The sequence below is a fragment of the Cygnus atratus genome, chromosome 2 (genome assembly GCF_013377495.2).
Source record: "Cygnus atratus isolate AKBS03 ecotype Queensland, Australia chromosome 2, CAtr_DNAZoo_HiC_assembly, whole genome shotgun sequence".
Taxonomy (NCBI): domain Eukaryota; kingdom Metazoa; phylum Chordata; class Aves; order Anseriformes; family Anatidae; genus Cygnus; species Cygnus atratus.
In genome coordinates, this window is record NC_066363.1 from 144,659,344 (window position 1) to 144,683,954 (window position 24,611).

Consider the following 24,611-nt stretch of genomic DNA (forward strand, 5'->3'; position numbering starts at 1 on the left):
CACAGAAAGGTACAAAGAAAGCTATGAAAGCCCTGGTCAGCAAGGTCTGTATCAGCTTAAACTACTCTGACAACTGTAAGGCTGAATCCCACTCTAGTTCTTTAAATTTGGTGATGTGAATTTCCTCTGCATAAAATCTTGTATACGGTCAGAAAAAAATGAGGGAATAGAATGGGGAAAAGTAAAAATAAAAAAAAGGTCCAAGGGAACCTCCAGTGATTACTGCCTTGAATGAGAATGAAGAGAGACAATCAGGCAGTGGTACACTCAAAACGGGAGTGAGTGCAGCATGAGCTGCATCAAATGTTAATGGAAAAGTTTTGAAATGGCTGTTTTTCTGTTCATAGGTATTGATAAAATATCTTAACTGTCTATGATGTAAGTAGTAAATTGATTTTGAAATGTCTTTCATTTTCTTATTTTGATTTTTTTCACTATTAGTTTGCTAACATTTATCAATTACATGAGGTGGAAAGCCTGAAAGTAGCTGTGAACAGGGCTTCTGTAGTTATACTATATATTGATATATATAAAAATATGCATTTGGTTGTAAACCAATATACTGATTTTTAAAGTCATCTTTCAGCAAGAACAGTTACAAATATCAGCTTAACTTATTTAATTTAATATTAATTGGTTATATTTAAGCAAGTTACTGAGCATCTTCTGTGTGATGTCAGAGCAACATACAAAAAATAAGTGGTAGCATGTACTTTGTTGTTATTTTGTTTGGTAGGTTTTGTTTGTTTTTCTCTAGCTACAGATCAAATCAATGAGACATACAATAGCATTTTTATATGCAGTAAGATAACTAGTGAAGCACACGAAAACTTGAAGGGACAAGTCACTGATTGTCCAATATTCTTCTCCCTAGTGAGATGACATAGAGACTTTAAGAGTAGTCTATAGGGTTGACTTGGTGTGGCTACTCAGTAAACTACAACCATGGGAACAGGAAAATAAAATGGACTAATATATCACTTGTCTTCTTCAGAAGCCAAAACCTACCATCTATGCTAACTGCCATATGGTCAGTTTAATTGGTTTAGCAAAGAGAAGTTTTGAGAGGTATGTACTGTGGTTGGGATGGAGATAATTTTGTTCAGTTTTGTTTAGCCTGTATGGTGCTGTTTTAAATTTGTGACCAAACCAGTGTTTTAACTATTCTTGAGCAGTGCTTGAACACCATCAGGTCCTTCTCTGGTTCTCACGCTGTCCACCCAACAAGTAGGTTGGGGGTGGGCAAGAGGCTGGGAGGCAATACAGCAAGGACAGCTGACCCTAACTGATCAAAGGGTTATTCCATACCATAAAACTTTGAGGAGATTTTTGTCTAAATTAGCTGCTGTTTAGGGTCTGAATGATCTTTGGTTTTCTGATGAGAGGTGGTGAGTGACTGTCTTTGCAACTATTTTTTTTCCTTTATTCCTTTCTTCCTTCACTTATCAAAATTTATTTATTTATTTTTTACTATGAGGGTGGTGAGACACTGGAACAGGTTGCCCAGAGAAGTCGTGGATGCCACATTCCTGGAAGTGCTTTAAGGCCAGGGTGGATGGGGCTTTGAGCAACCTGGTCTAGTGGAAGGTATGCCTTCTCATAGCAGGGGGGTTGGAACTAGATGATCTTTAAGGTCCCTTCCAACCCAAAGCATTCTATGATTCTATGACTAAGTGAAACAATGATTTTCCGCATTGGTGCTGATAACTAATAAAACAGTTTTGCTGCAGATATACTGGATTTCTCATCATATGCATTTACTGAATCCCGATTTAATGTATGGGTAATGCAGTACCCATATCTCTACCAGGGACATGGAAGTGATATTAGGAACATTTGTCAAAACTGTGCAGCCTGTACTTAGCAAGAAATTAAAATAAACTCTTTCTTTTATTAGTACTGAGCCTAGGCTTCCTTGAGTTTATCTCAAGACTAGGTGTGAAATAGTGTTGAAAGATTTCAAGTCAGTCACTCAAACAGTTATCCTCTTAATCACAATAACATACATGAAATATTTCTGCAGCTGTTCACGAATATTTATTTATCTTTTGGCAGAATTCTAAAAGACTGATCTGAAACATGGTAACTTGCATTTTTCCTCCTTTGGTTACAGAGGGTTCTGCCAAGCCTTTACTAGTTTTAGCTTAGAGCCCTTCTTTGGTGTGAACCACCACATTTTATCCCATAACCTTTATTAAACATCAAGTGATTCTACAAAATCTCTAAATGTTATGACTGCTCTTTCCACAACACTTCCAGAAATGGTAAATTCAAAAGTTTAGTTCAGTCAGTTTTTGAGAAAGATACCATTTTCTTCTTTGTCACAGTTTTTCACACAAAAGCAGTTAAGGAGAAATTTATGCTGATTACCTATGTTAAAGACAGGTGACAGCATAATATTTGGCACAGATCAATAAGTTTCCTATAAGAACCATCTATGAGGCATCAAACACAATTTCAATACAATATAAAAAACACAACGTTTTCTTTGCTATTATCACATTAATAATTTTAATCTTTTGCAAGTTAATCATTTAATGCTAATCCAGTATTTTCCTCTTCCTTCCAGGTGTGATATTACAGCCTTCTTACTAAGTGTTAGCCCTCCCACACATTCTTGTTAGGGTTCACCTCTCCCTCCCCCTCCATTTCTCCCCCTCCACCCCGTGATTGTCAAGAAACTTAGATATTGGAAAGTTAAGAATTCATTTACTGACCTAGAGGAATCATCTTGTATAATATTCAACATGCAGAAAACAAGTGTACTGGGAAAGAATATTGCAGTGAAACAGAAGTTCCTCTACTAAAAAAAAATAATAATAATAAATAATAATAAAAAGTACCCTTAGCTCTGAAGAGAACATTATGGATAAGAGATTTTATATGACATTTATGAGCAAAAAGTGAATAAGACATATGACTATATATGGATAAGGTAATTATAAGATTTATAAGAAAATAAAAGCTGCATTTAAGAAATCATGAGAAGTTATCTGAACTGTGCTTTGTGGACTTTCCTATGGGTGTAGGAATACTTTTAATGCATACAAGAAATCAGTAACACTGTGTTGGTCTTGAAAGGGGGCAGAAAGGTTGTCCTGGTTTCAGTTAGGACAGAGTTAATTTTCCTCCTAGTAGCTGGTAGGGTGCTATGTTTTGGATTAGGATGAGAAGAGCGCTGATAACATGCTGATGTTTTAATTGTTGTAGAGCAGTGCTTACACCAAGCCAAGGACTTTTCAGCTTCTCCCTCTGTCCTGCTAGCGAGCAGGCTAGGGATGCAGCAGGAGATGGGAGGAGACAGACCCAGGACAGCTGACCCAAACTGGCCAAAGGGGTATTCCATACCATCTGACGTCCTGCTGAACAATATATAGGGGTGGCTAGCCGGGGTGGGGGGGGGCAGGCTGCTCGGGGATAGGCTGGGCATCGGTCAACAGGTGGTGAGCAATTGCATTGTGCATCACTTATTTCGTACACACTATTATTATTAATACTATTATTATTATTATTGTTGTTGTTGTTGTTGTTGTTGTTGTTATTTTCTTGTCTTAATAAACTGTCTTTATCTCAACTCACAGGCTTCACTTTCCCGTTTCTCTCCCCCATCCCAGAGAGGGAGGGGGAAGGGTGAGCGAACGGCTGTGTGGTGTTTAGCTGCCAGCCGGGCTAAACCACAACAGTCCTTTTGGTGCCCAACGTGGGGCCCGAAGGGTTGAGATATTGACAGATTTGACCAGAGTGTGTTAAATTAAAATTGGTATAAGTATTCGACCTGCTTAATAGTTGCTAGTCACAATGTTGATTGCCTTAGTCTCAAGTCTGCTGTGCCTGTTTCCCAAATTGAGTTTTCTAGCACGTTACTTTCTGTATGTGCTCCCTGTCGTGCTGTTTATCCTTTCCGGGCCCTGGTTTAAGATTGTTATGGTACTGTGTGGTGTAACGATGGCTTATGAAATGATGAGATTTCTGGTCATGACTCTAACCTGGTATTTGTACTCAGCACTGTCGTCGACTCTATACTTCGGAAACCATATCTCAGAAACTATTAGCAATTACACCTATTGCCTTTTTTCATCAGGGAGTCAATCTGTGGAGGGGACAGGGGAAGATATTTTTTCCTACCTCTTCACTCTCCCTTCCTCCTTCACCACCCTCTTATCCCCCGAGCTAGTTACGGTAGCTCTCCAACATGCTGAATATCCTTGGGATACTCAGACCAGCATGTTCTTGTTGTTATGTCTCCTGAATGCGCTTCAGGTTTTGTTTAAGGTTAAACAACTACTTAGGAATCTCATCCGGAGATCTGTCTTGAGGCGGGATAGTTGCGAGTGGCAGGGAGTGTGGGAGGATATGGGCAGGTTTCTAGAGCAGTGGGCACCTCCAGTGTTTTGGACATTCACCCCTGAACAACTGCGAAATCCTAAAAAACTGGTAGAATGCTTGAAAAAAAGGTGTCATGACTCTGGCAGTTCCAAAGTGACACAAATCACTGTAGCATGCTGGGGTCTGGCTTGTACCTATCGAGCTGCAATTGATGCTACTATCAACCTAGTGACAGACCCTGCAGCTGTTCCAGCTCCAGCTCCCACAGCCGTTCCAGTTCCAGCTCCCGCAGCCGTTCCAACTCCAGCTCCTGCAGCCGTTCCAGTTCCAGCTCCTGCAGCCATTCCAGTTCCAGCTCGTGCAGCCACTCCAGCCCCTGCAGCTGCTCCAGCTCCAGCAGCAGCTCCCACTCCTGTGGCTGGGTCAGAGAAAAGAACTGTGGCAGTGCAAGTTGTCCCTGCAGAGGGTATTCCAACCCCTGTGGCAGACCCTGTGGCTGGGTCAGAGAAACGAGCCGTAGCAGTGCAAGTTGCCCCTGCAGAGGGTATTCCAACCCCTGTGGTAGACCCTGTAGCTGGGTCAGATAAGCGAGCTGTAGCAGTGCAAGTTGCCCCTGTAGACAAGGTGAAAAAATGGTATAAAGACTCAGGTCGTTTAGAACGGAGACAGTCTTCTACTAGGTCTAGGTATGGAGAAGATGAGGCTGGGCCATCAAATGTGGAGGAGGATGAAGATGAGGATGAGGATGTCGAAAAATCAACAGTAACTACCCGAACCCTATACCAGCGTGAGCTACGAGATGTGCGAGAAGATTTTGGTCGCTGTATAGGTGAGCAGCTTGTCACCTGGCTGCTCCGGTGCAGGGACACTGGAGCCAATGGTGTGGAATTAGAGGGCAGGGAAGCCAGGCGGCTGGGATCCCTTGCTAGAGACGCAGGCATTGACAAAGCAATTGGAGATGGAGCATGATCTCACAGCCTCTGGAGGCGTCTCCTGTCAGCTGTGAAGGAAAGGTATCCCTTCAAGGAAGAACTTGTATGTCTACCAGTCAAGTGGACCACCATGGAGAAGGGAATTCAGTACCTGAGGGAATTAGCCGTACGGGAAGTAATTTATAAGGACCTAGACGACGCACAAATATCCACAGATCCAGATGAAGTCCAGTGTACTTGACCCATGTGGCGGAAGTCTGTATGGAATGCACCATCATCATGGGTCAGCACATTGACAATAATAACCTGGAAAGATGGTGACGAACCCACAGTGGATGAAGTGGCTAAACAACTCCGGCAGTACGAAGAAAGTCTCTCCTCTTCCCTACAGGCCTGCGTCTCGGCTGTGGAGAAACTCTCTGAAGAGTTCCACCAACTTAAAGAGAATTTATCTTCCCCCCCACCTGAACGAGCCAGTGGCCACCAACTAAAAGAGAATACTTTGGAGAAACTTTCTGAAGAGGTCCACCAACTTAAAGAGAGTGTATTTTCTTCCCCACCTGTACAAACCAGCGTCTCGGCTATTAGGGGTAAACGTGCATCCGTGCAAAGAAGACAATACGGTAGGTACACACCCCGCGCCATCCTGTGGTTTTACCTACGTGACGATGGAGAGGACATGAGAAAATGGGATGGAAAATCTACTGAGACCCTAGAGGCACGGGTACGTGAGTTGCAAAAGAAAACAATCGGGAGAAAGGGGTTCTCTGAAAAGTTTGCTGCTCCAACTTCCAGCAGGCAGTCCTTTAAACACAGAAACGAAGATTCTGACCAGGACTAGAGGGGCCCTGCCTCCAGCCAGGGGGAGGAAAGGGACAATCGAGTTTATTGGACCGTGTGGATTCGATGGCCTGGCACGTCTGACGCACAGAAGTATAAGGCTCTAGTAGACACCGGTGCACAATGTACTCTAATGCCATCAAGCTGTAAAGGGCCAGAGCCCATCTGTATTTATGGCGTGACAGGGGGATCCCAGCAGTTAACTGTATTGGAGGCTGAAGTGAGTCTAACCGGAAATGAGTGGCAAAAGCACCGTACTGTGACTGGCCCGGATGCTCTGTGCATCCTTGGCATAGACTACCTTAGAAGAGGATATTTCAAGGACCCAAAAGGGTTCCGCTGGGCTTTTGGCATAGCTGCCTTAGAGACAGAGGACGTTAAACAGTTGTCTACCTTGCCCGGTCTCTCAGAAGACCCTTCTGTTGTGGGGTCGCTGAGGGTTGAAGAACAGCAAGTGCCAATCGCTACCACAACTGTGCACCGGCGGCAATATCGCACCAACCGAGACTCCCTGATTCCCATCCACGAGCTAATACGTCAACTGGAGAGCCAAGGAGTGATCAGCAAGACCCATTCACCTTTTAATAGTCCCATATGGCCAGTGCAAAAGTCTAATGGTGAGTGGAGACTAACAGTGGACTATCATGGCCTGAACGAAGTCACGCCACCACTGAGTGCTGCAGTGCCGGACATGCTAGAACTCCAGTATGAACTGGAATCAAAGGCAGCCAAGTGGTATGCCACAATTGATATTGCTAATGCATTTTTCTCCATCCCTCTAGCAGCAGAGTGCAGGCCACGGTTTGCTTTCACTTGGAGGGGAGTCCAATATACTTGGAATCAGCTGCCCCAGGGGTGGAAACATAGCCCTACCATTTGCCAGGGACTGATCCAGTCTGCGCTGGAGCAGGGGGAAGCTCCTGAACACCTGCACTACATCGATGACATCATTGTGTGGGGTGACACTGCAGAGAAAGTTTTCGAGAAAGGGAAGAAAATAGTCCAAATCCTTCTGAAGGCCGGTTTTGCCATAAAACAAAATAAAGTTAAAGGACCTGCACGAGAGATCCAGTTTTTAGGAATAAAATGGCAAGATGGACGTCGTCAAATCCCAATGGATGTGATCAACAAAATAACAGCTATGTCTCCACCAACTAGCAAAAAGGAAACACAAACTTTCCTAGGTGTCGTGGGGTTTTGGAGAATGCATATTCCAAATTACAGTCTGATTGTAAACCCGCTCTACCAAGTAACCCGTAAGAAGAATGCTTTTGAATGGGGCCCTGAGCAACGACAAGCCTTTGAACAAATTAAGCAGGAAATTGTTCATGCAGTAGCCCTTGGGCCAGTCTGAACAGGACCAGACGTAAAGAATGTGCTCTACACCGCAGCCAGGGAGAATGGTCCCACCTGGAGCCTCTGGCAGAAAGAACCTGGGGAAACTCGACGTCGACCCCTGGGGTTTTGGAGTCGGGGATACAGAGGATCTGAGGCCCGCTATACTCCAACCAAAAAGGAGATATTGGCAGCATATGAGGGAGTTCGATCTGCTTCGGAAGTGGTCGGTACTGAAGCGCAGCTCCTCCTGGCACCCCGACTGCCGGTACTGGGTTGGATGTTCAAAGGAAGGGTCCCCTCTACACATCATGCAACTGATGCTACATGGAGCAAGTGGGTTGCACTGATTATTCAGCGGGCTCGAATAGGAAACCCCAGTCGCCCAGGAATCCTGGAAGTGATTATGGACTGGCCAGAAGGCAAATACTTTGGGATATCATCAGAGGAGGAGGTGGTCCGTGCTGAAGAAGCCCCACGTTGGGCGTCAAAAGGACTGTTGTGGTTTAGCCCGGCTGGCAGCTAAACACCACACAGCCATTCGCTCACCCTCCCCCCTCCCTCTCTGGGATGGGGGAGAGAAACGGGAAAGTGAAGCCTGTGAGTTGAGATAAAGACAGTTTATTAAGACAAGAAAATAACAACAACAACAACAACAACAATAATAATAATAATAGTATTAATAATAATAATGTGTACGAAATAAGTGATGCACAATGCAATTGCTCACCACCCGTTGACCGATGCCCAGCCTATCCCCGAGCAGCCTGCCCCCCCCCACCCCGGCTAGCCACCCCTATATATTGTTCAGCAGGACGTCAGATGGTATGGAATACCCCTTTGGCCAGTTTGGGTCAGCTGTCCTGGGTCTGTCTCCTCCCATCTCCTGCTGCATCCCTAGCCTGCTCGCTAGCAGGACAGAGGGAGAAGCTGAAAAGTCCTTGGCTTGGTGTAAGCACTGCTCTACAACAATTAAAACATCAGCATGTTATCAGCACTCTTCTCATCCTAATCCAAAACATAGCACCCTACCAGCTACTAGGAGGAAAATTAACTCTGTCCTAACTGAAACCAGGACAAAGGTATATGCATATGTAATAGCTTCTTATTATTATGCATAAGACTGGATACTTTGGCTTTGACAAGTCAACTTGACAGTCTGAATTTCTCCAGAAATTCAGTTATTCTATTTGTCAAAAAGTTTTGTCATGTTCAGTGTGGTTCTTCCAAGAACCAGAAGCTCTACTCTAACTTAGTTTCTCTCTGTTAAGCAAGAATCATTTTCACTTCCTAATTCTAAATTCTAAATTCTAAATTCTAAATTCTAAACAATTCTAAACCTACTTTAATTCAGCTTTCCTACCATTACAGAGAATATATTTGAATATATTCAAATGAATATTAAATATTCACACATCATATGAATATTATTCATATAATAATGAATAATTCTATTCATATATTTAGATATGAATTTAACATATTAAATGTCAGCATGTGACAAAACTTTTCATTGCCTTCCTTCTTTTTTCTTCCCTTTTTCTTCCTTTTTTCTCTACTAAAATATTAATGATTAGCATAAAAATATTCTTATTTTATATGACTGAAACAAAAGCAATCTGCAATGTACAATATTTTTTTAACTTTATTTTAAAACTGCACTATTAATGGAAGAAATCTTCCAACTATGTGATTAGTGTAAATCAGCAAATGATTCATCAAATCCTTCTTTTCTTAAGGGAAGGAAAAAGTATTGAAACTTTCAATAAAGGTAAAGTTCCCTATAGCTTTATCAGATAGTTTGTGATTCTATGGTTCAAGACAATCATAGAATCATAGAATCATTAAGGTTGAAAAAGTCCTCCAATATCATCTGGTCCAACCATCTAGCTTCTTATTTTTAGCAGGGTGATGGTTGGACCAGATGATCACAGAATCACAGAATTGTAGGGGTTGGAAGGGACCTCAAGAGATCATCGGGTTCAACACCCCTGCCAAAGCAGGTTCCCTAAAGTAGTTTGCCCAGGTAGGCGTCCAGACAGGTCTTGAATATCTCCAAAGAAGGAGACTCCACAACCTCCCTGGGCAGTCTGTTCCAGTGGTCTGTCACCCTTACTGTGAAGAAGTTCTTTCACATGTTGGTGTGGAACTTCCTGTGCTCCATTTTGTGGCCATTGTCCCTTGTCCTATCCGCACAAACCAGTGAAAAGAGGTTGGCCAAATCCCTCCGTCTCCCACAGAGACCCAGGTCTCCCAGTCCTTCCTCATAGGGATCTTGATCTCCTTTGATCTTGAAGGTCTTTTTCCAACCTTGATGATTCTATGATTCTATGATTTCCCTACCACCACTATCACCCACTAAACCATATCCCTAAGTACCATGTTCAATCTTTCTTAAACACCCATAGGGACAGTGACTGCACCACTTCCCTGAGCAATCTGTTCCAATGTCTGACTACTCTTTCTGAGAAGAAATGTTTTCTAATTCCTAACCTAAACCTCCTCTAGTGCAATTTGAGGCCTTTCCCTCTAGTCCTATCACTAATTACCTGCAAGAAGAGGCTGACCCCCAGCTCCCCACAACTTCCTTTCCGGTAGTTGTAGAGAGCAATAAGGTCTCCCCTGAGCCTCCTCTTCTCCAGACTAAACAACCCCATCTCCCTCAGTCGCTCCTCACAGGACTTGTGTTCCAGACCCTTCACCAGCTTCATAGCCCTTATCTGGACACGCTCCAAGGCCTCCATGTCTTTCTTGAAATGAGGGGCACAAAGCTGAACACAGTACTCGAGGTGCGGCCTCACCAGAGCTGAGTACAGGGGGACAATCACCTCCCTGGTCCTTCTGGCTACACTATTCCTGATACAAGCCAGGACGCCGTTGGCCTTCTTGGCCACCTGGGCACACTGCCAGCTCAAGTTCAGGTAAGTGTCGACCAACACCCCCAGATCCTTTTCCTCTGCACAGCTTTCCAGCCACTCTGCCCCAAGCCAGTGGTGTTGCATGGGGTTGTTGTGACCAAAACGCAGGACCCAGCACTTAGCCATGTTGAACCTCATCCCATTGGCCTCTGCCCATCGATCCAACCTCGGAAGGAAGACTGTGTCAAAGGCTTTGCTGAAGTCTAGGTACACTATGTCAACAGCCTTTCCCTCATCCACCAGGTGGGTTACCTGGTCATAGAAGGAGAGGAGGTTGATTAGGCAGGACTTGCCTTTCATAAAGTCATGCTGACTGGGCCTGATCCCCTGGTTGTCCCACCTATGCTGTGTGAATGCTTTCAAGGTGACCTACTCCATCACCTTTTCTGGCACTGAAGTCAGGCTGCTAGGCCTGCAGTTCCCCACGTCCTCCTTACGACCCTTCTTACAGATGGGCTTCACAGTAATAAGTCTCCAGTTATCTGGGGCCTCTCCAGTTGACCGTGACCACTGATAGACGATGGAAAGCAGTTCAGCAATCACATTGCCGACTCCCTCAGCACCCTCAGGTGTAATCTGTCAGGGCCCATAGATTTGTGGGTGTCTAGCTTGCCTACATAAACTCTAACTCAGTCCTCTTCAACCGGGGAACGTCTTTCTCTCTCCACGTTTTCGCTCTTGTTTCCAGGCTCAGTAGTGTGTGGGGGCTCACCTTAGCAGTGAAGACTGAAGCAAAGAGGCATTCAGTAACTCCACCTTCTCTGTATGCACCTTCCCCAAGGCACCTATCTCATTTAGCAGCGCACCCACATTTTCCTTCGTCTTTCTTTTGCTGCTGATGTATTTGTCCTTCTTGCTATCCTTGATGTCTCTTGCTAAATTTAATTCTAGCTGGCCCTTGGCCTTCCTCATTGCACCCCTTCATTCTCAGTCAATATTTCTGTATTCCACCCAACTGGTCTTTCCCTTCTTCCACATCATGTATGCTTTCTACTCAAGTTTTCCAAAGAGCTCTTTGCCCATCCACGCAGGTCACCTGCCCCCCTTAACTGAGTTCTTTCTTGTGGAGATGCACTGATCCTGAACTTGGTGGAAGTGGTGCTTGAATATTATGCACAACATAAAAAAAAAATGGACAACAAAACATGATTACTAAGTAAAATGAAATATATATATTTTTGTTGGTCCTTTCTCCATGACTGTGAATCTCTAGATTGCAAATAACACTAGTTCCCATAAAATCTTAATCATGGCATACTACTCTTTCTTTCTTCTGTGGCTATGTTTGCAGTTGTCAGTCTGAAGTCTAATTTAAGTTCCCAAAATATCCTCCTAGGTACATTTATAAAAATGTTGTCATGAGATTACCCCTGACAAAATACAGGGTACTCCTGTCAGCTGTGAAAATCACACCATTTTTTTCACATCCTTTATACAGCTGATGTGCTATATCAGGGAAGATAATGCTAACTTTACACTGTGTTTTGTCACATGACAAGATGTTTGCAAAAAGATATTTTCAAAGCTATAATCAGATGTTACAGATAATAACATCTGATTGTCCGGTGTTCAGCCTTATCTGAAGTGAATCTAAAGTATAGAAATATACTATCTAAAGAAGTATAGAAATATAAGTGTACACTATACATCTGAAATTTTTATATGTCTTGGGAGCTCAGAGAAAGATTATTTTTTAACCATTTATCCCCATGTACTGCATATTTGCTCTACACACAACAGTTTAGGCAGCTACAACATGGAAAAATACAGTAATAAACCTAGGAAGTAAACCTCAATGTAACTGAGAAAGTCAAGTATGTTAGTAAGTTCCTCATTTTTTTCAGAAAAAATCCAAAATATTGTTTTTATTAATACATAGCAATAAACATCATAGGTAAAGATCACTTTATTAGAACCACAGCACCTCTTAGAGCAGATTAGAAGAAGTTGTTAGAGGAAACAAAGGAACTGATAGATTATCTCAGTCTCAGGAATGAACAGCTTTCAGAAAGAATAAGAATGAAAGAACTGGACTAAGAACATGAGGCTGGTGAAGACAGTTCACTTGATCACAAAGAAATCACGATGCTTACAAGGATAGTTAATACCTTGTAGCACAGCTTCATAGCAAGAAATCAAGAGATAGAGCTCTAACCAATATAAATTACAAAACAAAACAAATCAAAAATCTAAAGGTAAAAGTGAATGACTATTTCTTGTAAAAATGTTGGGATTAGGAGGAAATTGCACATATCTACCGTTTACCCCATCTGGCTTGTATATAAATACAATACTCCAAGGGGTCCTACAGAATGACTAGAAAGTTTTTCTAATTCTTGGTGGTCTGACAGAAGGTGTTAAGTGCTTTGTCTTTATGTTTTGGTCTACCTCAGAAATATTTTATGATCTCAGCAAACTTTATCACCATTTACAGAAAAAAAAAAAAAAAAGAGAGAATTTAGTTCTGTTATCTACACAGGATTTTCGCTTGGGGTATGAAAATCAATATTGCCTAGCTTGATTAGATTTGGACTTTAATTAACCTTTTGAACTTTAAGCTACTGGATTTGAAATGAATCCTTATCACACTTTATATGTATTTCTAGGATTAATATTTTTATTGCTGCTTATGTGTAGTGCAGGAATGCACTATTAGACTACATTTGCCTTACAATATTAGGCAGTCTCCTAAAAAGAAATAAAAAAGATTTCTGTCTCAAAGTGTTTGCAAGTTTAATAGAGAGAATGTACCTCAAATAGTTGTTAGTGTGATATATATGCATAAACTAGGATGCAAGGAAGTGTGACCATGTTTTTCTGGAAAAAAAATAAATAAATAAATAAACAAACAAATAGATAAACTTTTCTTTAACTTTTGTAAATCACATCTATATAAAGAAAAGGACTCTTGCACCTCTTTTGACCTTTCCATTAAGTTATAACAGGTGAACTATGTTGTATATATAAAAATATATATACTTCTTCTTAAAGACTATACGAGCCCATGAACATATGTAATGAAAACTGTCATAGAAAAACTGCTCGGTCCTTGTGTTTAAAACCAAATCAAGATCACAATGGTTTATTGATTTATTAGTGTCACATAATTAGCAGGTAATCAATGATTCATTCATGGATTAATATCAGCAATACAACTTACAAAATACCATACTAGGAACTTATAAAATGCTCAGAAACATCCCTCTATAACCAATTTCAAAATGCTTTAACCTTACACCCACCCGTATGTGCACACAATTATGTGCACACACACACACACACACACACACACACACACAGAGGCCACATTCATACACATGCCAGGATTCAAGCTTTTCATAGCATCCAAAGTTGTTCTGTCTGGCCAATCCAGATATCTTGATGCCAGAAGAAGACTTTCAGCATTGTCTAAACAAGCTTTGATTGCTGATGGTTGTACTCTAAGGTCTTTCCCTCAAAAATGTTGCAACTCCAAACACTGAAAATTCTCTTTTATACTTCTTTTCCATCTGAGTTCTTTGTTTCTAAATCTTTTTTTTAATTCCCAGGTTACTGTTTAAGCAGTCCGACACTCACTTTATTCTATGACTCAAAAAGTTTCAGGCAAAGTTTCTGTCAATTTTGTATGTTCCTTTCACATCAACTGTTTACATTCACATACCTATTTTAACAACTGCTGTTAGCCAAGTCAAGGGTGGGCAGTGTAAATATTCCACAGTACTGACTGACATTAAATGTAAGAAATTACTTTGATGTACCTTGCAGAGAATAGAGACTGAAACCTTAAGGATTCATTTATGTTCAAAGTCAACTAGAGATTAATTTTAAAATTGTAATATTCAACAGACTAATTCTAGAAACTGTAAAAAAAATGCCACTACTACTTTGGATTTATTATTAAAGATCAAATCCTGTAAATCTGAATCATCACAAAGAATCAAATTTTGCTTTAAAAGTAATTTATCCTAAATCTAAACTGCCTCAAAAGTTCATATACACAATTTAATCACCCGTATACTGGAAAAGAATGCTTCGAGTTCAATCATCAGAGATTATATTAAAAACCAAACCAAACCAAATCAAAAAAAATTTCATAATTCAGGTGTTCATACTGCTTGTGAATGAATACAAGGGAAATGATCAAAATTTTTGTTTGTTCACAGATTTTACTGAAAATAATAAAACTCTTCCAACCCCATAGAAAATTATTGGTATAGAAATCTTAAAGATGAATCATCAAGTACAAAGATAAAGCTTTTATTCCTCCTGATATACGCCACTAGCAATAATTTAGGACAGCCTTGAAGTCACACTTAAAAAATCTGTAAGCAGCTATATGAGAACCATTAACCTACTACCATACCATGGTAGTATATTTGTTGACTTCTTTACTTTTTCTCCTTATATTTGGTTTCAAGTAACTTTCAGACATTGAAATGAATTGTAAGAATATACTAATAAACTATATTGCATGTACAGTTGCAGTGTGTCTATAATAATAGCTATTGTGTTTATTTATTTATTTAAAAAGAGGATGGTACTGAAAGTAGAATGAGGACTAGTAATCGTATAAAGAAACTTTGCTACTGCTTATTTATACTAGCAGCTAGAAATTACACTAGGCATGCTACAATGATGTAGCTTTGTAAGAATGAAAGCAGTTTTCATTTACAGGTTTTTTAGCCTAAGAGTGAGAGACACCATATAAATAAAATAAGTTAATAGATAGGCGCAAGTAGACACACACACACAAATATATATATATATATATATATACAAAATTATTTGCAGGTACTGTATTTTGAAGAAACATATGAAAAAAAAAAAAAGTAGAAAACGGTTTCAATTTTATTCCAAATATTTGTGAAAACGTTTCTCAAAACACATAGATGACAAAATGCACCTTAAAGGAAAAAAATACATATTTCAAAATTTGTACAAAATTTGATTTTTAAAATGTAAAATTCTAGAGTGATCTTTTCAAAGCAATACTTTATATACTTTTAAACAGAAACAAAAACAAAACCAACCAAACAAACAAACAAAAGGTGTTTCCAGAATTCAGGTCAACAAAGATACAAAGATTAAGTTAACAGTAAATTAAGGTTCATTAAAATGGGATTTCATGCTGAGATTTCTACGAAAAGTCCTATGATTGTGGCACTGTTCATTTATGTCTCTCAAAATCTCAATGCAATTGTCAGTTTTATGTAATGAAAGTTCTGGGGTATCTTAAAGGTCAGACTGAAATCCCTGCAGCAATATTGGCATCGCCAAATTCTTTCTTTCTTATCTGTCTTGATGTATTTTAGTGATATTAATCACTTGTAGTGATTAAGTGGACAGTGATATAATGTTCTGATGATGATGATGATAATAATAATAATAATAATAATAATAATAATAATAATAATAATAATAATAAACAAATGCAATTGATTCTTCTTTCCTTCAATTAAGCTTAAGCAAGTTAAATCATTTACGTTTGTCACTTCCTTCAGGATATCATAGAAAGTCAAATTGGTCAGGAAATGTAGTATATTCTAACTACTGTTGCCTTGAACACTATCACTTTATCATTCTGGCTTCAGACAATAAAGGATGATACGATATGCTGCAACTGACATAAGGAGTTTTCTGGTTGACAGCTAATCCAAATGTCAGTTTAAATGATACATTTTCTCTTATATTGCAAACTGTAAAGCAGGTTCAGTTTCACAAGCAATGTGTTTTAGATTTGTGGCTTGCTAATGTTTGAAAAATATGCTTACAATGGTACAGTATGATGTATTGTGGTTTCAAATGCTATGTAACCTTAGTTAACCCTACGTGTTCTTCTATCATGTATGGCAACAAATCAGAAAACAAATCAGTGTCTCTGTAAGCTTCTTCTCTTTCACCTAATGAATTTATTCTTGCTATTATATCCTTCATAGCCTCCCATCCTACTCTACTTTTCTCTCACACATATTTCCCTTCTCCTCTTCTCTTCTACCTAAAAGTATACTACAGTTACTTTTAACTTTTTTTTTCTATTCTATTTTGAAGTGTATAGCAGACAGTTAATTTTGCTAACTGTGTGTAGGATAGTAACTATTGAGCACACTACTCAACACACTAATGTAAATTCATCTTATTTTTTTTACTTACAAGTAAGTTTTTATCTTATCAAATTTTACTCACTTTGAGTTGTACAGCTGAACCTTTTAAAAGCACGCTTTGAGAACTAATTCAGTATCAGAACACTTTCTATCACACATACCCAAGAAGTGAACCCAATATTTTAACTACTTTTTGGGGCCTGCACATTATATCTTGAGATTACTTTGTTTTGTCAACCCTGTGCTAGTTCCGATGGAAAATGTTTAATAGCATAAGGATCGGTATGTTCACAAGCCATAGACAGGGTTTCAATAACTCGGTCTTACAGATCAGAATTTAGAATTAACTTTCATGTACATAGGCAACCTGCTCTAGGTGTCTCTGCTTGAGCAGGGGAGGCGGACCAGATGACCTCCAGAGGTCCCTTCCAATCTCAACCATTCTGTTATAACAAGGTTTCTGATCAAGTCTTACTTTCCCACGATGATAATCCTGCCTTCTAAAGCCTCCATGCCCATGAAGCCCTCACAGAGAATAAGTGGAGGAGTCAGCTTTCCCAGTTAAAGTTTTATTTTTTTGTGTGTATGCACTCTAAGCTGTTGATAATATGCTGTCCAAGTAGACAGAAATTTAAGGTTGAGTGGATGTAAAGGAAATAAATCATAAATACTTTAAGCTTCACACTGGAACAGACTTAGTGCCATTAATCATTTAGTTGAGAGGCATTAACTAACATTCAAGAGTTGAAGGAATAACCAATGCCAAGCACTGTATGTGTGCCAGACTCACTGACATCTATCCTGCAGCAGAAGGATTCTGGAGCAGAACTTATAACAGAATCCTATGTTTATATGGTAGTTTAAAAGTTTAATTTTGGGTGCCTAACATTAAATTTATTTACGTGTTTTGTTTTTTTGAAGAATTAAAAATAAATAAATAAATGCTACATTCATACAAAAACATGCTAGAGAAAGGAATTGTTTGAAAGAGGAAATACATTCACTCTGGGCCTGCCCAGTTATAAGTGGCAATATTGCAATACTGAACACAGTTTCCTGACTCACAACTTCCCATCTGATTTTCAACCTTCCTGTTGCCCTGAAGAATGCTCTCCCTGGGACAACTTTTTGTTCTCACCTTTTCTTTTCATACATTTTTTTTTCCTTTCATAAGCAAATTCCTTTCCTTTCAAAGAGCTGCAATGAATATCCTTGTGCTGGTAATACTAGTTGGGGAAAATTCTCTTACTCTCTGATTCTAACCTTTAACAGATGGCTCCTTTCTGGAGATGACAGTTTCCTCTTTGAAAATATGATAACATTATGAAGCATCCTGTTGACCCCTCTGCTTAGCCTGAGTGAGCACAGCTGACCTATTCATCAGTTCCAGTCTGCTACAAGTGATGTCAAGTATTACCTTCCTGCTGCAGAGTACATTCTTTTTCTTGTGAAATTGTAATTTTTTCAGAGCACATACCTAGTAGATCCCTGTACAAATTACAGTCAATGAGAGTACTTACACGGACTTCGTTGAGGTCAGGATCTGCCTCCAGATAGGGGTGTTAGGGCTGGGAAGATAATATATGCCAGCCTGATTGCCATATTTTATTTTCGCGGATCTACATAAAAATGAGCAGATACTTGAAACTTTGCAGGATTTTTTTATTATTATTTTTTATTTTATAAATGAAATGTTTCTAAAAGGTTGTGTTCAAAGTCTGTTCAATGGTGGTTGTGATAAGACTTAGTGTAGAATGATGTAATGTTCATAGGTATAATACTTATAATAGACTTTGTTCCATGACGTGCCTCGACTTTAAGCAGACATCCTTTCTATAGAGGTCAGCCTCAAACATTAGCAATTGGTCATACTAGTAAGATGACTCTATAATTTCAATTCTTTAGCAATATAATTCCATCAGGCCCTGATACAGTTCTTATTTGAGGTCAAGAGCATTTCACCAGTGACTTTGCGCTTTCCTTCAAGATAGGGCTAAATGTCTCTTCTAGATGGTAAGAAGTACTCTTTATTTGTTTAATATGCTGAGATATGGAGAAAAAATTGCTTTGCCAAAAAGAAGTCAGCCCTGGTGGTGGAAAACACTGACCTGCCACTCAAGATTCAAGAAACAAGGAGTGTTGAACCTGGTAGTGTTAGACACTCCAAAGAGAAAGTAGTTTGGATACATTCACAGTCATACTCATAGGCATGAGTTCTAGGCCTTCCACAGGCAGTTTTTTAATTAGCACATAGACATTTGTCTTAACTAAGCATTGGCAGGGACTGATATTAGGTAGTTAGGGCTACTACTAATCTTGTGAAGCTTCATTGTTACTCTCTTACAGTCTAATTTAATAATTTGATCACAGGTACTTTTAGTTTATCTATTTATATTTGAATTAGAAGGGAAGTGAAGAAGTGTTTGCACATGTAGGCATAGTGGGAATCCCAAAGAGCTTATCTCAGACCAGGGTCTGTCTCAGAGGGAGCTCTCCCTCCAATGCTGTCTTTCAGCTGAGGGTGCATGAAAAACAGCAGCAAGCTAAAATATCCAACCCACAACTCTATTCACTGAAAGGGACAAATAATGTCACTGTTACTGTCTGGAATTCCTGTGTGCTCAGCTTAGCACAAATAAAGCTATGGTATCACAGAATCACAGAATCACATAATGGTTGAGTTTGGCGGGGACTTCTGGAGGTCCTCTGGTCCAAGCCCCTTGCTCAAGCAAAGTCTATAGTAGCTATGCATCAGGTCACATGTCCACTAGCCCAATTTTCTTGACTCTGTCATCGGTCAGGAAAGATTCTTACGGTAAAAGTATAGCAGGGAAAATAGAGAGTGAGATGCAAGAAACATTGGAGTCCTAATTCCAGGTCCTACTCTCTCTCTCTCTCTATATATATATATAGGCACTGATGTGATGTAGAGAATGTAAAATAAAACCTGTAGCACTAATGAAAGTTTAAGAAGACACTAAATGTCATTACTTGTACTGAACCACCTAGCATTCTGTAATATAAAAGGTTGTCTGAGATACATTCTCTGAGAAATCGTCATATCTTCAGTTTTCCCCTAATATTGTTGGCTGAGAAGTCCCTGGAAATTCCATATGAATTTTGCTGAGATATAAATTGTTAAAAAGTACTTTCTCCCTGCTCTTCTTTGCATGCATGAAAAAAATGTTAGCAGCTTGTTAAAACTGCAAGTAAGCATCTGAAGTTTGGACACAAATATCAAGGAAAGAACAGGCACACTGTCCAAGAAAGTGCAGGACAAAAGAAAACTACAATGACTAGAGATCTACTGTCAGGAAGTCCAGTTCTTACAATGATTCACCAGCAGTTAGTGGTTATGTGTTGCAGAAGAACAAGCTCCCTTATGTGTTGCAGAAGAACAAGCTCAAGACAACTGTACCCTGCATCTTTTTCCCTGTTTCCTTCATTTTGTTAAATAGTATTGTTATTTTGAACATGCGCATACTTATAATACTGTATGTGCCCATACAGCAAATAAATTTTAATTTCAGACTTACACAAGTTCAGTCTAATCTTCTAAGTTCCCGTTTTAATAAAATATACCTACAGGGAATTTCAGGCCTTCTGATTTCATCATCATCAGTCATCTGTCTCGTTGATTAAAAGAGTTTGTTATGCCTCTGTGTAAGAATATTAAAGGATGGTACCATTAAATCAGGCCAAAGATTTAACCTTGCCTCCTTTTTCCAAGGGCACCATCAGATGTGTTTATTAGAAAAAGTAAGAGGACAAATATATAGTGATACATGTCCCACTGTATCCTTTAACTGCTTGCAATAAGCAACCATCATGTTTAACAATCTTGATGAATCTTTTTCTCATGAATACCCTTTTGAATTCATTTATGTATTTGACACTCAAGACACTCTAAACCTATGAAGCTTATGGTATGTGAAAAAATGTTCCCTCTAAAATTTCTTCCTATAAATTTCACTGGATGTGTGTTGGTGCTTGAATTTTACGAAATATTGATTGTTTCAAATTCATATTTTATGTAACCTGATTTTGCAGACCAGAATCACACCTCATCTGTTTTATCAGGCTACCCCATTTAATCTTAACTCAATCTTTCCTTATTCTATATTTCCAGTTATCTGCCTTGCACTTCTCTTTGCCTTTTCCAGTTCCATTGTCTCTCTGTCCTTGAGTGACCTTGGAAGGTAGGTCCATGGTACCCTTGGGAGATGGAGTGACCCAAATCACATTTGGTATTCAAGATGTTGATTCATCATGGGCTTATACAGGGAAAGAATGATTTGTTTGTTTGTTTGTTTGTTTTTCAATGTAGACAGCTGCAGAGCAGGACCCTGTTTTCTTCTCACAAGATCATCATTTTATATCAGAATAAAGGAGGAGAATTTAAATACGTGGTAACTATAAAGGTATGCTCTAACAGTTTTTATCATATTTTGTTTCTTTAAAAGCAGAATTTCTTGTGAAATAGAGTTGAGGTCAGGAAATTAATGAGAAATGTAAAAACAGTCTAGTCTTTATATTCACAAGCATAATCTATATCACAAATTAACAGACACCAACCTGAATACATCCAATAAAAAATAAAAACAAACACACACACACACACACACAGAAAAAGACTGTCTGAGAAAGTTCCCCATGGGGTCCATGGGTAAAAGGGAAGAGCGTTCAGAAAAGCAGAGGTTCTTTGCTAGGAATATACAAACTAAAAAGAGTAAAATGCATCAGAGAAATAGAACTGATTTTTAGTTTCTGCAAATCCAGCTTCTGCTAACTTCCAGTAAATGCTTACCAAGTCTCTTTCTTCACTCAGAGAAACTTGAAACAGGTTGCCCAGAGAAGTTTTGGTTGCCCCATCCCTAGACTTGTTCAAGACCAGGTTGGAAAAGTCCCTGGGCAACCTGTTCTACTAGGTGGCATCCCTGCCCGTGGCAGGGGGTTTGGAACTAGATGATCCTTAAGGTCTCTTCCAACCCAAACCATTCTATGATTCTATGATATGGGATGATTCTATTGTCTTTCAGATGTTTCTATTCTGTCTAGAAGTTCATATATGCCTATGTAATGTTCATAAATATTATAAATAAAAATGTGTAACGTGAGCATGATATATTCATATGATATATGGGTACATAATATATTGCTTTATAATTATTTTATTTTTTATAATATTAACTCTATATTTGCATAAAGAGTGTATATGTGTTCATATATAGCCACAACACACTCTTGGGCATTCTTCACTAGCACTGTAGATTTTCATGTAATGTTTTTCTCTGAATTTATGTGAAACATAGTGGTAAAATTAATTATCAATAAATTGGTTTTACCCTGTAACGTTGACTACGTGTTGGCAGCTCTACTGCTTTCCAGCTGGTGGAAATCTCAGCTGGCAATATCCTTCCTGATTCAGCAAGTACTTTCTCTTTGGGTGTGTGGTGCCAAGATGGTGCTGACATTTGAGCTGTCTGTGCTTAGTGCAGGAGCAAAATGAGATTAGGAAAGATTTCACATAAGATTATAATGCTATGCCAGTGATGGATTTCACTGTTCCCAAGGAAAAAATAACCTCAGAAATCATGGATGAGTCAAAACAATCTAGCTTGACTAGAAGATCCTGGGATGAATTTTGGAAGATGGTAATTGCATGTTTTTATTATTTTTGTTTATGTTTATTTGGCTTTTATTCAGAATTCAGTCTTGATAGATGTGATAAACTCACTTTACCTTTCTGAGGGATTTTCATCCAGAACTTTCAAGAGAAAGAAAGAATGAAAGAAATGAGGAGGGAGGGGAAGGGAAGGGAAGGGAAGGGAAGGGAAGGGAAGGGAAGGGAAGGGAAGGGAAGGGAAGGGAAGGGAAGGGAAGGGAAGGGAAGGGAAGGGAAGGGAAGGGAAGGGAAGGGAAGGGAAGGGAAGGGAAGGGAAGGGAAGGGAAGGGAAGGGAAGGGAAGGGAAGGGAAGGGAAGGGAAGGGAAGGGAAGGGAAGGGAAGGGAAGGGAAGGGAAGGGAAGGGAAGGTCAGTAGTTTACTGGACCTCTTATTTGTGAAAACAGCTCATTTACAGTGAGAATAATTGTACATGTTGGATGCTATGAAACCATGATAAATACTATGTTCTACTGTGAAATTCATTTGGTTTTGGAGATACTGATTGCATATTTGCTTGCTCCCTTGCCAAAAAGATTGCCATTAACATTGTAGTTTCTTTTGGAAAAGATTTTTTTTTCTTTTTTCTTTTTTCCCTCTAACTCTGCCCTGTCCTAATCAAATCTGTGTTAAGACATAGACTTTACCATAAATGACCTAGAAAAAAAAGTTGTTGGTTTTTTTTTTTTTTTTTTTTTCAGAAAAGCTTTAATATTTATTTTCTTTTCTCCTTACCCTCATTCTGTTTCCCCTCTGATATGGAATTATGTGCTACTGTCACTACTGTCATTCTAGTTGCAAGCTCAGGAGAGCGATAGCAATATAACAGTGACAGGCTGAGAGTATGAATGCTTGTAATACACAGTTGTGACCTTCATGTCCTGGAAAAGGGAGAGCTACCATTTTCCAATGGGACTCAGTACACTCACTGTGAACACTGTCCTCCCTGAATTCTCCCACACCAATGGGAGAAGCTATAATGGGGGTACAGGGTTGGGTAGGGAATTATTAATTCGAAGCCTAATTTGACTCAAGATAGCAGGGAAACTAATTTGCCTGGAGGGAGATACAAAAATTAAGAAGAGGCAAAGAAAGCAATACAAAGTCACTACTCAAAGAGTTCCCTCCCTAACCACCTTGAAAAATACATGGAATTTATTAATTCACAAGAACATTTGGAAGAGTTATTGGCAGATGTTTTCAGACAGTCTTTCACTTTCTCCCTCTGTCCTGTGGAGGAGCAGGAGTGGAAGAGTGGCAGTCTGGGCAGCTGGCAGCTAGACATTTCTATTTTATTTTATTTAGATTGCTGTGTGAGTATATATCCATTCCTTAGCTTTGTGACGAATAAACTTGTGTATGTGTTACGTTACTGAAGGCCAAGAAACAAATAATATTGGGAAAAAAATCCTGTCCTTCCAAAACATATGTAGAATAAATTAGAGTATTTTTAATTGGAAAGAACATCATGTCCAACTGTCAGACTACTTAGGGGCTGACCAAAAGTTAAAACGTACAGTTAAGAGTGTTAACAATGCCTCTTAAATGCGGACAGTCACAGGACATCAACCACCACTCTAGGAAGCCTGTTGCAGTGTCTAACTGTCCTCAAGGTAAAAAAGCTTTTCTTAATCTTAAGTCTGAACCTCCCCTGGTGCAGCCATTGCCACACTTATTGTAAGTTTGTAAAACATTGGCTAGGTTTCAGTTAGTGGGGACCTTCTCAGACCACAAGACCTTTGGCGTATAATTCAGAGAGATCCTGTTATAACATCTGCCATCTGCTAATTCATTCAGTACTCTGAATCCAGTCAGGTCCAGTGGACTTACATTCAACTGATAGAGCTTGGTCTTTACAGTTTCAGTGTCAAGAAATTGAAAGTCACTGGTCACTGCTTCTCCAGTCATGATCCTCTAATGCGCAGGACTGGGTAACACAAGGCTTATCATTAATAATAAAAACTGAGGCAAAAAGGGCATTAAATGTTTCTTTTCATCACGGTATCTTTTCATTACCCCTATTTGTCAAGTGATATCCGTCTATGATAATGAGAATAGTAACTCAAGTAACTAAATGGTAAGTATAAACTCAATAACAGAAATTTCTTTCCCTGTCTTTTGAGTTTATTCAGACCTTCCCATCATGTCCTTCTTTTTGGCTCTTACCACAAAGTAATAAGTAGAGGCTCAGGGGGAAAGTTTATAAGTACCTGAAGTGAGGGTACAAAGGAGACACAGCCAGGCTCTTTTCTGTGGTGCCCAGTAACAAGACAAGAAGCACTGGACACAAACTGGAAAACAAGAAGTTCCATCTAAAAATCAGGAAACACTTTACTGTGTGCGTGATGGAACACTGGAACAGGTTGCCCAGATACGTTGTGGAGTCTCCTTCCTTGGAGATCTTCAAATGCCTTGTCCTGGGCAACTTGCTCTAAACGTGTCTGCTTGAGCAGTGGGGTTGGACCAGATGACCTCCAGAGGTCCCTTCTAATCTTA